A 16,402-nucleotide genomic window follows, 5' to 3' on the forward strand; every position below is an offset into this window, starting at 1 on the left:
GACTGAGTATAATATGATTAGGCTTCAGCTCTGCTCTACTAACATAATCATATATAATTATATTCCTCAAAGATTATACTCCTGTTACCAAAATTAAAATCAGCTTATTACCAAAATGCTATAGGAGCTATCATTAATGGTAGACCACTTTTCCAAATGGCAAATCTTATTTTCACATAATATTTCTCCTTAATTTCCTGTCAAAGAGTAACCTTATCCTTAAATTTAAACAACACTTTGCAGTTCCCCCTAGCTTCCAGAGAATGTCCTAAAAAAAAATAAGTCATAATGTAGGGCTGCTAGACAGATGGCCAACCATATTTAGTTATTCCTCACAGGCCATTAAACCAGCTCACTACAGAGCTGAAGCTGGACCAACAAGATTCCTCGCTCGCTTGCTCGCTCTCTCCATCCCCGACCTTCTTGAACCTCCCTGAGAGAATGGACTACTAATCTGATTGGGTCAGAGTCCAAAACACTGATTGGACTCGTTTACTGATTTGAGGATTAAATGCCAATTAAACGTGACACACATATATGACTGACACACATATATGACGATCCACACTATCTTGCTCTATGCTCATTTCTCTCACACACGCTCAAAAGGCTGATGTTTGGGTTTTCTGTAGCAGTAGGAAGACAGTGGGATTTAGGACAAAGGGAGATCCCATGCCTTGGCCTCAAGCTTAAGCAATAGGCTACAACCCAGGATATCAGACAGCTCCACGTGGGTATTTTGGCCAAAAACCCAATTAATAATAATACTTTAAATTTCCCACTTGCCATTGCTCTACTCATGTAAATCTCCTTCAGGAACATCACAAGGAAGAGAACCAACTGAGCTATCATATTCTGATCATTCATTAATAGCCCAAACCTCACCATTACTCTATGGTGTCACTCTCTTGGTATTTAATCATGTACAATTCTGCAGCATTTCCTATATCCAAGAAACAATAAAAGTTTGGTTGGCAACTCAGAAGTCATTTGAACCCTCTAGAGTTGACCCACTGCTCCTATGTATCTCCTGGTTGTTGAGTATTGCAGATAACTAAGAAAGCAAACACAGTGGAAGTTAGATTTCTAAATGACAATGATAACAGTAATAATAATTTTTAAAGGCTAATATTTATTGAGTACTTACTATTTTCCAGGGACATTTTAAGCAACTTATATGTATTAATTACTTTGGTCCTCATAACAAACTTGTGAGATGAGTACTATTATCTCTCATCTTACAGATGAGGAAACCAAGACCCAGAGAGGTAAGTAACTTGCCTAAAGCCATAGTGTTATTAAGCAGCAGACTGGGGATTGAGTCTAGCGTTCTCTTAACTATTTTGTTAAACAATATGATGAGGGGTGTCTAGGTGGTTCTGTCAGTTGAGCATCCAACTCTTGATTTCAGCTCAGGTCATGATCCCAGGGTCTTGTGACCTAGCCCCACATCAGGTTCCACGCTGAGCATGGAGCCTGCTTAAGAATCTCTCCCCCACCCCCCACCGCCCCTCTCCCCTGCTTGCACAGTCTCTCTCTCTCTCCCTCTCAAATAAAAATAAATAGTATAATGGTTAAGAGTGATCAAATACAGACTGGTAAATTTTGAGGCTCAGTACCCAAAAGACATCCAAGTCTACGGCCATACCACCCTAAACGCGCCCAATCTCGTCTGATCTCGGAAGCTAAGCAGGGTCGGGCCTGGTTAGTACTTGGATGGGAGACCAAAAGACATCCAAGGAGACCGAGGGCAACATAGATGTGGATCTCAGGAAAGAGATTAGGGCTAGATTTATAAACTTGCAGACTGGACATACTAGGTAGAACGAGGTCACTCTGGAAAACAGTGCTGAGGGAGAAATTGAACAGAATCATGAGAAACAGCAATATTTAAATATTAAATATATAAAAGTTGACACTTTAGGGGCATCTGGCTTGTTCAACCGGTAGAACATGAGACTCTCGATCTTGAGGTCATGAGTTTGAGCCCCACATTGCAGGTGGAGATTACATAAAAAAATAAAATCTTAAAAAAAAAATAAGTTGACATTTTAGGCCAAACTAATGATGCAGTAGGGTGCTAAATATTTTTGTATGTTATATATACAAAAAATACAGCATATTACAAATCAAAATATATAACAGTTATACCTACTCTATGGGAACTGGATCATAATTCAACTATAATGACTATAGGTTTACGGTAGCATCTGTTTTTATTGTACTCTTGGTCATATCTAAGTTTTTCATGCTAAATGTTTACACAAGAACACCACCTATCACACTGTTCCTATGAGAAAAAAATAATCTGCTTTAAGATCTATCTTAAAGACTGTTTTCCAGGATATAAAGCTGTGAAAAGAATGATGGCCTAAATATATGACCATCGTTCAATGATTTCAAGATGCATGATGTTTTCCATTTGTACAGCACTGGAACTGAGGCAGGTCCTACAGTTAAACTGTTAACTGTAACAGTTAAATTGTTAGCACTTTTTTCATTCTTAGCCATACATGAAATAATGGCATCTTACTACTGATAACATCTTAGATAGAATGCATTTAATTCCACATGTGAGCATACACACTGGTGTAGTTACAGGAAAACTTTCTGACTTCAAGGGGTTTTCAATCTAATGGAAAAGACATAATTAATACTAAGATACAAATGCAAGTAATAAATATTAACACAAGATAAGAGTCTCTTTCCACCATCTTTCAATGCTGCCATAATGGTGCACATGAATGTCCTGGCTCATGCTCTCAAGAGCGTCACCAATGCCAAAAAGAGAGGCAAATGCCATGTTATTAGGCCATGCTCCAAAGTCACTGGTTTGTTTATGTCTTTTTTTTTTTTTTTTTTTTTTTTTAAGAGAGAGAGTGTGCACAAGCAGGAGAGGGGCAGAGATAGAAGGAGAGAGAGAATCTTAAGTAGGCCCCAGGCTCAGCACAGAGCCCGACACAAGGCTTGATCTCACAACCCTGAGATCATGACCTGAGCTGAAATCAAGAGTCAGACGCTTAACTGACTGAGCACCCAGGTGCCCCCATCATCCAGTTTCTAACTATAATGATGAAGCATGGTTACATTGGTGAATTTGAAATCACTGATGTTCACAGATCCGGGAAAACTACTGTGAACCTCACAGGCAGGTTAAACACATGTGGATGATCAGCCCCAGCTTTGATGTGCAACTCAAAGATCTAGAAAAAAATGGCAGAATAACCTGCTCCTGTCCCATGAGTTTGGTTTCAATGAACTGACAACCTCAGCTGGCAACACGGGCCTTGCAGAAACAAGACAAAAACACACAGGATCGAAAATCTTGGATTCTTTTTCTCGGGATGTAACACATACAGGCAACTAAAATGCCTCAATGGAGCCCCCCCCCCCAAAATGAAGTGATAAAATGAGGAGGAAGTATAGAACTGAAGAAAAGGTACTTAACTGGTAGGAAATCAGAGTGGCCAAACCAAAAAAATTCCAAGGCAGGTGTCCTAACCACAGTTTTAATTTAGATTAAATCTGGGGCGCAAGTGTGGCTCAGTTGGTTAACTGTCCGACTTCGGCTTAGGTCGTGATCTTGCAGCCTGTGAGTTCGAGCCCCACATTAGACTCTGTGCTGACAGCTCAGAACCTGGAGCCTGCTTCGGGATTCTGTGTTTCATTCTCTCTCTGCCCCTCCCCAATTTGTGCTCTTTCTCTCAAAAATAGATACTAAAAAAAAATTTGAAAGAGATTAAATCTGATGTAAGAACAACAGGAAGAGGGTAAGGAATAAGTGATGCCTTAACAAGAGTAGAAGATGAATAACATGAGGTTATGGTCACGCCACTCTCCTCTAAGAACCAGCAACTATTCTCTAGTTAAAGTAAAGCATTGCTTGAAGATAATCAAAGGGGAAAACATTTTTTAAATCTTCTAGATTTCTCTCCTTTGAACCCCTGCAGTGGTTTCTAAATAAATCTACAAACCCTTTGATACTCCTCCCTTCAAGAGGTGGAGCTAAACTCCCTTCCCTTTGCACATGGGCTGGACTTAGTGACTTGATTTTAACTAACAGAATATGATGGAGGTGATGGTGTATGACTTCTGAGAGTAGGTCAGAAAAGGCATTGAAGATTCCTCTTTGCTTCCTCTCTCTCTCTCTCTCTCTCTCTCTCTCTCTCTCTGATCGCTCCTTCTGGGGGAAGCCAAATGCAATGTCATGAGGTCACTCAGGTAACCACACAGAGAGGTCCATGTGGCAAGCAAATGAGGCCTTCTGCCCACAGCCAACTGAGTGAGCCATCTGGAAGCAGACCTTCCAGCCCCAGTCAAGCCTTCAGATGACCACAAACCCGGCTGACACCTTGACTGCAACCTCAAGAGAGACCTGAAGCCAGAACCACCCAGCTAAGCCCCTCCCAAACAAATGACCACAGAAACTATAAGATCATATTTACCGTGTTGTCACCAAGTCTTGAGGTAATTTTTTATGCAGCAGTACATAACTAATACAACCCCATGGCGTTTTGTGTCTCTAAAACACTTATGTTTATCTTCTACAGTTATGTGTATATAGCCAGTACGGACAGTAATTTCTAGAAGGCTGTTCTATTCATCTTTACATGCCTATAAGGCTTACCTCAAAAAACTACACAGTCAAGTACTTGGGATATTTTTTTAATATTTGCTGAAAGATTCTTGCCAGTGCTTACATACTACAGGTGTCCAAAAAAGAAGTGATTAAACCCTAAATGAGAGCAGAACTAGTGGAGTGGGGTGAAAAAGAAAATATTAATTTGACTGATCTGACTTAAAGCTGGAATAAGAAATTATAGATACAACAATCTTAACTCCAGAATGGGCACCTGGCTGGCTCTGTCAGTAGAGCATGTGACTCTTGATCTGGAGGGTCATGAGTTCAATCCCCACGCTGAGTGGAAAGATTACATAAAAAAAAAAAAAAAAAAACCTCCAGAATGACGTTATGTATAAAGTGGAAAAAGCAGTCATTTTGTACCCTTGGAAGTACCGGAATGCAAAGCTTGCTTGAACAGAAACAGTACAGAGCAGCAAAGTTATATAACAGTATCACCCAAAAATTACTTCTTTATTATTAAGGAGAAAAATGCAAGCCACCTGATTGAGAAAGGATTAATTTTACATGTGTTTCTCAAATCGTTCTTTAGAATATTAGTTTCCATAAGAAGCCCATAAGTATTCTTTGGGGAAGCAAAGAAAACCAACAAACTAAACAAACAAACAAGAAAAAAAAAAAAAAAAAACCTCTGTAAACTATAGGATATTTCTGAGCCTTTAAGGTATCAATAATGTGCATTATAAATTTACCTGACCTCAGAACACTTAAAATATCTGCAGCATATTAGTATGCCATGAATATAGTTTGGCAAACAAGGACTTGGGTAGGCAGGAAGATAGACCAGGTAGGTAGGTAGATTCACAGGAAAAATGTAACAAGACATATGTAATAAAATGATCTCACCTAAAAAAGAGATTTTAAATGACTACCATTTATGACTATTTAGTTTCTTAAAGCAACATAAACTGTTGGATAAGCTATCAAAAGCAACAACAGCCATACCAGATGTCAGGGAAAATAAAGACGGGAAAAATATGAGAGGATATAACAGTAGAAAAAATTCCCTTCCACAGGCCTTGGCTCCGAATACCTCCCATTCCCTCAGCTCCTACTGTGTACCTCAGTGAGAGCTGGCTTGAACAGGTGAGCAGCCTGCCATCTGGGGGGCTGGTAGGTAGCTTAAGAAGCGGTCTGGCTCCAAACCCTTAACCAACAGTCTTAGCAGATCTTCTCTCTTGAGAAACATTAATGAAATATAGAAGAAGTCCTTAGTAGTGGAAGCAGAAGCAGAGGCATAAAGACACAAAGAAACCAGAGATAAAACGGCTGAGTGAATAGCACAGGATTCGGTGGGCCAGCCCTGGCTGTTTAGTGTCTTGTGCGGAATACCTTCCTTCAGTTAAAAAAGTTAAGTTAGTATATTACTATCCAACCTGAACAACTTTATGTGGTGGCCCAACCAGAGAGAGCAGGCTCACAGAAACATAAAGAGGGGAGGGAAAGAGGACTGATGAGCAAGGGAACATCAACACTGGGTTTAATAAGGCGCACCCAGTTTAAATCCACCTGAAGAATGTTTTCATATACCAAACATCTTTTAAATCAGTGGCGGGAGCCTTTGCATCTCATCGGAATCAAGTAAAACTTTTGTAGTGTGGATACACCTCCCCAGTGCAACCAGATTCTACCTAGGGAGGAAAAGGGTTTCGAGAGCCTCCCCAGGCAGCTGGTCTGAATTCATACATGCAGACACATGCCCACATTCTCACCTGCTCACACTACCCCCGAAGTACATTCACCCCACAAGCAACAAAGGGCTACCACCAGTCTACCTACCCTGCTCCCCACCCCCAGAAGCAACAGGGTCAGGAATCAGACCTCTGGGAGCCTGGTAAACATGTATAGGTGTGAATGAATGTATACGTGCATACTCACAGCACCTGGCTGAGTATGTGTGTGTCCAAGTGTGCTAGAATAGGTTTTTGTATGAAGGGCTCTCCCCCGCTGTTCCAAGACTCTGTCTCGAGATGCTGCAAGGCCAGGCTTGCTCAAAGCTCTCTTTCAGATTAGTACAGGCCCACAAAGTAAATACTGTCCCCTTTAGAGTGCTGTCCTTATGCTACACATAGCCTGCACAACCATACACAGCCCAGGCACTAGGGTATGGCTCAACAAACCCTTCCTGCTGAGGAGGCAACAAGGTAATCTGGTCGCTAAAGCTAGGCAGCATCCTTAACCCTAACAGTATTCCAGCATCCATGAGGCCCATCAGAACCTGGGCTTCTTGTTCTTCTGTGAAGCCTGACTCTCTAGGTGTCCATTTCTGTTCCTCTTTTCTCCCATACGTGAAATAACTTGGAAGATTTTTTTGTTCCTTACAACCAAATAAGCCTAACCAAAACCCTTACAAATCACAAGTATTACCAGTTTTAATTAGGTCATGGCCAGTAACTTCAACTTCCGATGCCAAAGCCCAAGACAAAACAGGCTGTGAGGATTCTTCAAATACCAAGTGGTCTATGAATTAGAAGTCTTTTCATTTTGTAACGTAACCACTTAAGGAAATATTTCACAATTAATTATACTGCTTACAGTTGTTGACACACTGGTAAAGTTTACCAAATGAAAACAATTTTACACTAACACAAATGGGTGGCTTTACAAAAAAACCTATTACATTAGCAGTCCTATCTGACCTAGTTACCTAATATACAGACACATGGCATATCTTACATTACTTACTGTAAGTAATATATTACTTATATATTACAGGTTAATTATGCAAATCACAATTCCAACCAAAACCTCATTCTAGTAAATATATATATATATATATATATATATATTTTTTTTTTTTTTTTAACATTTATCCCTTTTTGAGAGATAGAGACAGAGCATGAGCAGGGAAGGGGCAGAGAGAGGGAGACACAGAATCCGAAGCAGGTTCAAGGCTCTGAGCTGTCAGCACAGAGCCCGACGCGGGGCTTGAACTCACGAAATGCAAGATCATGACCTGAGCCGAAGTCACACACTCGACCGACTGAGCCACCCAGGCGCCCCCTAGTAAATATATTTAGTATTTGAGCATGTCTGAGTTATTTGTGGTCAAATGTTCACTAAAATGGCTTAAGCAATATTAACCATTTCCTAATACATTAATGCTCATTTTTCCTCACTATTTTAAAAAACACTGAACAGTCAGACAAGAAACCAAGCACAAGCCAACAGGCACACCAAAATCACACTTAAACAGGACAAGCAAGCTACAAATTTGGAATAATCACCAAGATACTACTAATAATTAACAATCACTTAAATATGATTCAAGAGGAATTCCTAGTTGTTGAAAAACTCTATGATCAGCTAGAGCACAGTGTTATCAGAAAGTGAGTATGTAAAACAATAGTGTAATGTTTCAGGGTGTGTATGTGTGTGTAACGAAGTTCACAGCTATGTTACACTAATGACTCTAAACATCTGAATTTTCTGCTATCTTAGCCTTTAAATCAACTGCAAAAGAAGCTGCCAAAAGCAGTTAGTAGGAAAGCACAGCATTCCCAGAAGAATTCAGTATACACAACTTATTTTACTACTTAAATGTTTGATTACTGAGATTTGAGCAAGATGTTAAAGATTCAAAACTAATTTTAAAAGTAATGAGTGGGGGCGCCTGGGTGGCTCAGTCAGTTAAGTGTCTGACTTTGGCTCAGGTCACGATCTCACAGTCTGTGGGTTTGAGCCCCGCGTCGGGCTCTGTGCTGCTGACAGCTCGGAGCCTGGAGCCTGCTTCGGATTCTGTGTCTCCCTCTCTCTCTGCCCCTCCCCTGCTCACACTCTGTCCCTCTCAAAAATAAATAAACATAAAAAAAAAAACTTTTTAAATAATAAAAGTAATGAATGCTTATTAAATCCATAATAATCTTCAACAGGCACTGGTTTTAGAAGGGCATAGGTCATATTCTTGTATGTGTGTGTTTAAGGCACCTGGCATGTTTCTGTTCAATAGTACATATAATTGTTGCAGGACCTGACAGTAATTACTGCGCCACTTTTTAAAAATGTTTTGACTGACCACCAGGCCAAAATTGAAAAAGTACAATTTATTTCTTGTACAATTTATTTCTGGCACATTTATTTCTTGATTTGGACTACCTTTTTGTTGTGAACCTTTTTGTTGTGAATTACTCTAGTCACCTTGCAACAAAACACTGGCAGAGAATATAATGGATTGAAATGACCAGGCTCTATTCCTACTGAATAAATAATACATTTGAACTGTTCACACTTCACTGTAAAAGATATACAACTTTAGGGGTTACACTCTAAGTTGTGAAAGCAAAGTGGATCAGAAATCACATTCCTTAGAGCAGCCAGTCTGGAACAGAAGATGTTTATTCTATGCTGTCGCCCTTGCCTCTGCAAACCTCTCTCTCTAGCAATTCACTACATTAAAACAATTGAGATGGGGTAGGATGTGTGATAATAAAAATCCTTCCAGGCATTTATCAAACAAATTATCTCTGAAACTACACCTTGGATTAGAAGTCTTTAAGCAGGAATTTGGCCTTCTATGTCAATCTGTGCACATGCTCATTTCACATTTTCTCTTGTCTGTGTTTTTTTTTTTAATCTATTTCATAGAATAAGTCGTCCTATCAGACTTAATTTTATTTGTTTATACGACAATCGAAAACAACATTATTGCAACACAACACTATGACATCTGCAAAACTGCTGATTTTAGTGAGTTCCTCTCCCCCACATCTCACCCCACAACTGCATTTAATCCCAGAAGAAAACCCCTGGGTCCAGTGCAAGGATTTTTCTTTTCTATAGAGCAGGTCTTTTTGATTTTTTACTAATACTGAAAAAAAAATTTTTTAATGTTTTATTTATCTTTGAGAGAGACAGAGACAGAGCACAAGCGGGGGAGGAGCAGGGAGAGGGGGAGATAGGGGGAGAGGGGGAGAGAGGGGGAGAGGGAGAGAGAGAGAGAGAGAGAGAGAGACAGACAGACAGACAGACAGAATCCAAAGCAGGCTCCAGGCTCCAAGCTGTGAGCACAGAGCCCAACGCGGGACTTGAACCCACGGGAGATCATGACCTGAGCCGAAGTCAGGACGCCCAACCGACTGAGCCACCCAGGAGCCCAGATACTGAAAACTTTTTAAAGACTGCTAGTGTATGTACAGTTTCCAACACCAAGAACCCAAATAAATCCCTTTATATTTTGTTTAATATTCCAAGACAAACTATATTTCTCATCAGAGTATCAATTCAAAAGGGTCCTTAGAAGTCACTATGTGTAAATACTGATGATAATAGAACAAATTGTCATAACTCAGCCAATAACACATAAAGCCTCAACGCACCAGTACCAGTCAAAGGGCATCTGTATCAGCAGCTCAGGGAAGTGGCATTTGCAGGAAGGCACTACAATTGCGTTCAAAAGAAAATCATTAGGCCTCAGCCGTTACTCCCCTCCCCCGTTCTCTTCGTCAAGATCCTTGGAAGCAATTAACCAGTAGAAGGTGCTGTTCTGCAACCCACAGTATTCACACCAACCTCCATCCTTGGCCCAGAGCTGGTTTTAACCCAGGTGGACTCTGTCATCCTATTCCTTGTCCAGTATTCAAGGAAGCCTCTCTACACCACTCCCCCCCTTCCGCACAAAGAAAAAAACCAGATCTTCTTTGATAACCCCTATTTACAAAACAAAACTAAACATGACAGTTCCATAGCCGGCATACCTGATTATCAACCATCAGGCCACTAATATGTCAAAACACACAGACACTCAAATACAATTTTCGTCATCTTAACTGAAACAATCCACCACTGCTACCTAGAAAAGACCCTGGTCATATTCACTACAATAAGAGTCAACGGAACAAATCACTGTCCTCACCAAAGTCAGGGGCAATGAGGAATAGGAAAGCAGACTATAAGGCCGCGACGTAGAAAGAGGAATTTTATCTTTACATACACAAAAAAGAAAGAGCGGCAGAAACTAGAACTGCAAAGGAAAGAAGGCAGGTGGAGAAGAGGAGTCTCTGAACATGTTTGAGAGTGTCCTTTAGTTTCTAATATACTCTTCTGCCTCTTACAAGGTTGCAAAAAAAGGCCAGACATGAGATGGGTGAAAGAAAGCTGAAAAAGAAAAGCGTCCACCCTTCCCCCATCTTCTCTCCTCTCTCCCAAAAAGAGCTGTGTTTGTCTGTGCAAACCTAGTCCCAAATATGGGAGAGAGAGAATGAATGTGTGTATGGAAGAACAATGAGCCCTCAGCCTGGTATTGTGTGTGTGTGTGTGTGTGTGTGTGTGTGTGTGTCTGCCTCTGCCTCTGCCTCTTTTCCCTTCGACCTCAACAACAACAGGGAGAGCTGGAAGCCAGCTCTCCATGCAGGCCATCAAAATCAAAACTGGTTTATGATTTACGGGGGAATTAACTCAGCAAGCAAATCCATGGAAGGAAATCGCCACCCAAAGATGATTTTATTATTGTATAGATCCATCCTGTCTCCCCTCCCCCAACAGACTGAGACTAAAGAAACCAGTGCACACCAGACAAAAAGGTCTCTCTTTAAATGGAAAGCAATTATCACAACTGTTTCTTATCTAAACATAGGATGCATTCATTTGTGTTCCACGAAAATGTTTTTTTTGCAATTCGCCAACTTTCCCTTTTACTAGTTATCTTTTCTGGGTTTAAAAAATTTGCTTTGGGGAAAGCTATTTCAGGATTCATACAAAACTACTTTCTAAATGTCCCTTAAAATAGTAACACATACTGAAACATTTAAAGCACCCAGTTTCTCAAGGACACATTTTGCTTAAATCAATGTTTGAAGTCTGTAATCCAGAAAAAATTGTAAGCAAACCTTGGAAAAGAGGCAGAGGAAAATGACAATTCAACAATGAATCATTTTGTTTTCCTTTCAACAACTTCTCAAGCAACCAGTTTCAAAGGAAACCTGCAGTACTTTCCCCCTCCCCGCGCACACACAGGCACACACACGCGCACACACACACACACACTCACAATCTATGTAAAACTACCTCTCTTCCTTTCCAAAACCTTAACAAAATAAAAATAAAAATAAAAATAGACGCCACTCTCTTTCACAGAGCAAAACTCGAACATGGTAGTAAGAATCCTATTCTGCTCCAAGTGATTTTGGGTTAGTAATCACACAGAACAGAGAACTGGAGATTTAGAACACAAAGAAGGAATCTCTCCCTAATGGGAAAATGATACTTTAAGAAAAGTCCTCCCCCAAGACCCCCAAATCCACAAACATTCAAGAAATGTACACTGTGGGTCTTTGACTTCCTTTCCTTTCCCCCACTACCCCCCACCCCCAGTTCGGCCAATAATTCAGTCACATGAAACAGTTTAACCTCAGACAAGTCAAACAAGAGCATGAATAAGCAGCAGAGAGAGAACAGGGGTCAGCAGGCGAGTGGGACAGTGACCTGGCCCGCACAGGGCCGAAGAAGTCCCCGGCCCTTTATGCCCGCCCCCCCACCACCACCACCGGGCGCGCGCGGCTCGCACGCCGGCCTGCCCTTCCCGGCTCCCGGCGGACCCGGGCGTCCACGCCGGCCCCCTGCCACCCCATGTCCGTGCCCAGGACGAGGGGCCAGGAGAGAAGGTGGCCGCCACGCGCCGGCAACTTGGACACTTACCTTCCCCGGATGCGCTACACCATCAATGGAGGTGTGTTCGGCCGGCTCCCGGGAAAGTGGGGGACGGGGCGGGAGGCCCGCGGGGCTGGGGGCCGCCGGGCTCGGGCCGAGGAGGGGGCCGGCCGCGGGGACAGGGCCGGGGGCTGCAGGGGCTTCCCTCCCGTGACCTCGGGGGCGGTCTCCACTAGCTCCCTGCTCCTCGCTCGGCCGGTCCTTCAGGAGCGGGAGCCCAGGATCATGTCTGGTTTTGTTTTTCTGAGGGCGAGGGGCTCCCTGAGGATGATGGTGATTTTTTTTTCCTCAACTAGGAGAGAAAATGAGGCAGAGACAAGGTGGGAGGCGAGCGAGGGGAGAGCACGGGGGAGGCGGAGGCGGGGGCGAGACCCGAGTCGGGCGAGCGTCTCGGGCGTGCGGGAGGAAGAGGAGGCTGGGAGCGCGGGGGGCGGCTCGCGAGCGTCTGTGGGAGCAGCGGCGCCTCGGCGATGGTGGCCGAGCCGCGGCGGGGCTGCTGCACCGACCCGCCGCCCACTCCGCGCTCGGGCCCGGCCCACCTCGCAGTATCGCGCCTCGCCATTGGCGCATCCGGAAGTGACGCGCGCGGAGGCCGGGCCAATGGAAAGCGGAGGGCGGGCGGAGGGGCGGGACTTCTTGCGTTCTATCTCTTTCTCTGTCTCTGTCTCTGTCTGTCTCTCTCTCCCTCTCTCCCTCTCTCCTCTTTTTTTCCTTTCTAATAAAAAGAGCAGAAGAGAAGGAGGGGAGCGGCCGCGCTGTGCGGTGCCGACGCCAGGGCACGGGCTCGAGCGCGCGCTCCGGGCGGCGGCCTGGCGGTGGGCTGGGCCCCCCCACCCGGGCGCGTCTTTGTGCGCTGCCGGGGTCGCGGCGCGCTGCGGGCAGGTCCCCCGGGCCGACCGCCCAGGGTCCCGTTGCTCTCGTTATTATCAGGGTCACAATTTGCCTTTTCAGCCACTTCAGACGCGGACTCCTATCCCGGGGCCGGGGGGGGAGGGGGGCCGGGGGGCGGGGGACACGGAGCGGGTTGCAGCGATTCGCTTTAAGCACCCTTTCGAAATTCCGATGAGAAGGAACGTTTTCAAAATAAGTCTGTGGCAGAAGATTAAGAAAGAGTAAAACGAAATTCTCAGATCGCGCTGCTTCTTTGAAAAGAATATAGCAAAGATGAAAAGGGTGGAAAGTCTCATCAAGGAATAAAGAAGGGACTAGAACCCCAGTCGCAGAGGGAATTTTAGAGAGCAGTGTGCACAACCCTATGCCGTAAGTTTCACACAAAACATCCAAATACCACCTTTTTTTCTTTGAGAAGCATAGTATTCTGTCCCACTTCCCGAAAGGCTGGTAATCACGGGGTCTACGGTGCTGTAAGGGGAGAGAGGGGCAGGCCAAATGTTCATATTCTAGTTAATATAATTTATAGGAATGAGGGGTTTGGAAATTTTAATTATGACTAGCAGTTTTTGAAATGCATATCATGTTTATTGAGTTCTTTCACACACCCTGGCATGAATCCAGGGCGAATCATCAACCTATTGTTGGTTGGTTAATATACTGTAAATGCTATTGGTGTCCTTATACCATACACTCTCCCTGAAGGAGTTCAGATCTGTATATAATAGAATAATTAAGGGATAGAACACATGCAAAATAACTCACTCATCTATTTCAAATAAAGTGATAATTTTCTCTTTGGAATATCTATTCAGATTATAATTTCCACATCCAGCAGTTTCTTTTAAGAATAATTTGGACTAGCAGATATTATTGGACTGTGACCCAAGAGAGCTAAAAACAAATAGGTCTGTGCCGTTACCTTTCTGAGTAACTTCCAGCAGGAAAAACCCTGTCTTGCTGCAATTCCTGCAGCTATGAAATGGGAAGAGTAGTTAGTAGCTCATTATATATCTAATAATGTGAGAACCGAATTTTACAGCATAATAAATTTCAGTAAAAGGCTCTGGACATCCTAGATATGGATGGAACTGTTCGACATCAGTTTGGAAATAATGAGGAGTAAAGGGTATTAGATGGCTTCAGTTTCCATCAAAATCAACATTTACAAGAGCACTCTTTCTAATAAAGGTTCAGCCCTGTGGTGGGCAAATGGACCACAGTTTTCAGAAGATGCCTGTGAATCCTACACTACCGTTCAGCGGAGAGGAGAGACCCTCTCAAGATCAGGAAACCACATTATTGTAGTATTAGGGCTTGCCATCACTTCATTTATTTAAAAAACCGTAGATCTGGGCGCCTGGATGGCTCGGTCGTCTAAGCGGCTGACTTCGGCCCAGGTCGTGATCTCGCGGTCCGAGAGTTCGAGCCCCGCGTCGGGCTCTGTGCTGACAGCTCAGAGCCTGGAGCCTGTTTCGGATTCTGTGTCTCCCTCTCTCTGACCCTCCCCTGTTCATGCTCTGTCTCTCCCTGTCTCAAAAATAAATAAACGTTAAAAAATAAAAAAATAAATAAAAAACCATAGATTAAGGGGCCCCTGGCTGGCCCAGTCAGTAGGGGCATGCCACTCTTAATCTCAGGGTTGTGAGTTTACGCCCTATGTTGGACATAGAGCCTACTTTTAAAACATGTAGATTTAGGAGTCTCAAGATTTCACATTGTTACAAAGCATAACATTATGCTATCGCGCCATAAAATTAGCAAACTAGGTCTCTTTAACTGCAAAATCTCATGCAAGAATTGTGGTCCAGCCATAAAGCTGGAGAGTACAGCCTTCCTGAGAGGCTGATAATGTAATAACAACACATCTTAATAAGGAAAACTATTAAACCATTGATTGAAAGCTTACTACATCCCAAGCACCATGCAAAGCATGTTGTATTCCTTGGTCCACTTAGTCCTGACAACAGCCCATGAAGTGTATTATTATCTCCATTTTAAAGGTCAAGAAACTGGGGCTTGGAGAAGTTAAATAACATGGTCAAGGTGAAAGAGGTCAAATATCTAGTGGGTTTTTTTTTCCCCCGCTATGAAATTAGAATGCATTTCCTAAATCTCTTTTCAGCAAGCTTTAGAAAATGGGGATTACTTTTGGTTATTGAATTTGAAAATATCAAGAAGGATTTTTGTTAGTTATTTTGTGTATCTTACTAGAGGTAGAAGTGATTTTATTTTGTATGCAGAGGTCACATCAGAAACATAAACCATTATTTCAAAGAAGCTGGGAGAGGAGTGCCTAGGTGGCTCAGTCGGTTAAACTTCCAACTCTTGGTTTGGTCTCAGGTCATGCTCTCATGGTTGGTAAGTTCAAGCCCCAAATCGGGGTTCACGCTGCCAGTGAGGAGCCTGCTTGGGATTCTCTCTCTCCCTCTCCCTCCCTCAGCCCCTACCCCAACTGTGAATGCGCTCACTCACTCTCTCTTTCTCTCTCTTGCTCTCAAAATAAATAAACTTAAAAAAATAAATAAAAGAAGCCAGGAGAAAGAGGGATTATTTAATAAGTGATGTTGGGACAACCAGATAACTATATAAGAAAAAAAATGCTGAAAAAAATGTTTTAACTAGATTTATGTTATTCCTTTGTTTTTTTTTTAAGTTTATTTATGTATTTTGAGAGAGAGAGAGAGAGAGAGAGAGAGAGAGAGTGTGCGAATCCAAAGCAGGCTGTACACTGTCAGCCCAGAGCCCAACATGGGATTCAAACTCATAAACCATGAGATCATGACCTGAGCCGAAATCAAGACTCGGACACTTAACCAACACAGCCACTCAGGCACCCTAAGCATACAACTCTTGGTCTCAGGGTCATGAGTTCACACCCCACATTGGGTGTAGAGACCTTACCATGGTCTTCAGGATTCTGTAAGACCCATTGAGCCTCTATTCGTTAGCTTGAATTTAAAAGTTTATTTTCTCTATAACCCACATTATACGTTATGTTTACTCTTTTGTATATGTCAGATATTTTATGATTTGTTTTAATGAAACCATGAAAGTAATTAAAGGAATACTAAAAGCTTTTCAAATCATGGATTGAAGGAGTTTTTTCTAAGCATAACAGGAAATCCAGAAGCCATAAAGGAAAAACACCAATAAATTTTAATGCATACATATTTTACATCTCTATAAGACACAAAAGAACAGCACAACAATGCAAGAAACAAA

At 42.6% G+C, this 16,402-nt stretch overlaps 1 protein-coding gene across 1 annotated transcript in view; it reads right to left on the bottom strand.

Annotated features, from left to right (window-relative positions):
* RERE (arginine-glutamic acid dipeptide repeats) overlaps positions 1-12,395 on the bottom strand; it is a 421,706-nt gene extending 409,311 nt beyond the window's left edge. The window contains 1 exon segment of the mRNA XM_023258065.2: positions 12,275-12,395. The gene's annotated coding sequence lies outside the window, so the exon portion shown is untranslated.
* Between the last annotated feature and the right edge of the window lie 4,007 nt (positions 12,396-16,402).

The sequence above is a fragment of the Felis catus genome, chromosome C1, assembly GCF_018350175.1.
Source record: "Felis catus isolate Fca126 chromosome C1, F.catus_Fca126_mat1.0, whole genome shotgun sequence".
Lineage (NCBI taxonomy): Eukaryota > Metazoa > Chordata > Mammalia > Carnivora > Felidae > Felis > Felis catus.